At 58.7% G+C, this 1,165-nt stretch overlaps 1 pseudogene; it reads left to right on the plus strand.

The window, feature by feature from the left end:
* The window catches only part of LOC102754485, a 50,513-nt pseudogene that overhangs the window by 48,791 nt on the left and 557 nt on the right, over positions 1 to 1,165 (plus strand).

Here is a 1,165-nt window from a genome sequence, read left to right on the forward strand (position 1 = left end):
TCTCCCTCCCGGAGCAGGCCCCCTCCCCCTCCGCCCCCCCACTCCCCCCCACCACCCCCCAGGCACATAACCTTTACCTTCCCCACTTCTAAGCTCCAAGGGCCCTTGTTTGCCTCCATAACTTGTTTCCTAAGTCCATTTCTGCAAATTACTTTTTCTACCTCGGTGCTTTTCCAAGTAAATGTTCTCTTCTATTTAGAGTCTTGGCTCTGAATTCTTCCCTAGCCAGAACCCAAGTACTGAGGCTGCTGAATCCAGGTCCTGTCTGACCCTCCTCGTCTGGCCCTGGTGCCCTTCTCGCTGGCCCCAACACTTGAATGTTTTCTCTTTGCTTCAAGATAAAAATCTAGGCACTAAAATTTTATAACTTGGGATTTCTTTCGTGATCTGACCCTCCAGCTTCCCTTTTCCAGGCGGTCTGAGCTACGGCCAGCTTTCGGGTCTGCTCTCTCCCCACCTCTGGTCTCTGCTACCTCTTCTCCCTCCACAGCCCCCTCTGCCTGGCCATCACCTGCCCAGGTTTTTACCTGTGGGAAGGCTTCCCTGACCTCTGCAATGGGCTCTCTCCCGGGGCGCCCAGAGGAGACCCAGCAGTTCTACCAGGGCAGCTCCCCCCACGGCCCGTTTTCCCTTGTTCCTCTTCGCCCCCAGACAGTAAGTCTCCTGAGGGTTATTTCAGGTTCTATCTCCGGTAGCTGTGAGCTGAATTACATTGGAAACTCGGAATTTGGAAAGGCACCAACGCCGATGAGCAGCTACCAGTGCTAGGCACGCAAGTAACTTAGATTCGTCTTTCTTTAACCCTCCCACGTCTCTAAAACCTAAGGGTCATCACCCTCATTCCGGGGGTGGGGAAACGAAGTCTCCGCAGTCCAGTCGCCGCAGCAGGGCACACACCTGGTGGGAGCGCACCCCCGCGGCTGGGACAGTGCTCTCTCCCGAAGCGGGGTGGCGCTGGAGCCCAGGGACCCCCACGCTGGACCCCTCCACAGCAGCGGGCAGGAGATGGGATGCAGGCCCCGCCCACCCTGTGCCCCGCCCACCCGGTGAGAGGCACTGGCCCCGCCCACCGGCGGGAGGCACTGGCCCGGCTCCTGTACGGGGATCAGAGGCCTCGGGGTTTAGTCCCGTGGACTAGCGGTGGGTAACAGTGGCCCTTCCTCTC

This window comes from Myotis davidii, unplaced genomic scaffold, assembly GCF_000327345.1.
Source record: "Myotis davidii unplaced genomic scaffold, ASM32734v1 scaffold8, whole genome shotgun sequence".
In the NCBI taxonomy this organism is placed as follows: domain Eukaryota; kingdom Metazoa; phylum Chordata; class Mammalia; order Chiroptera; family Vespertilionidae; genus Myotis; species Myotis davidii.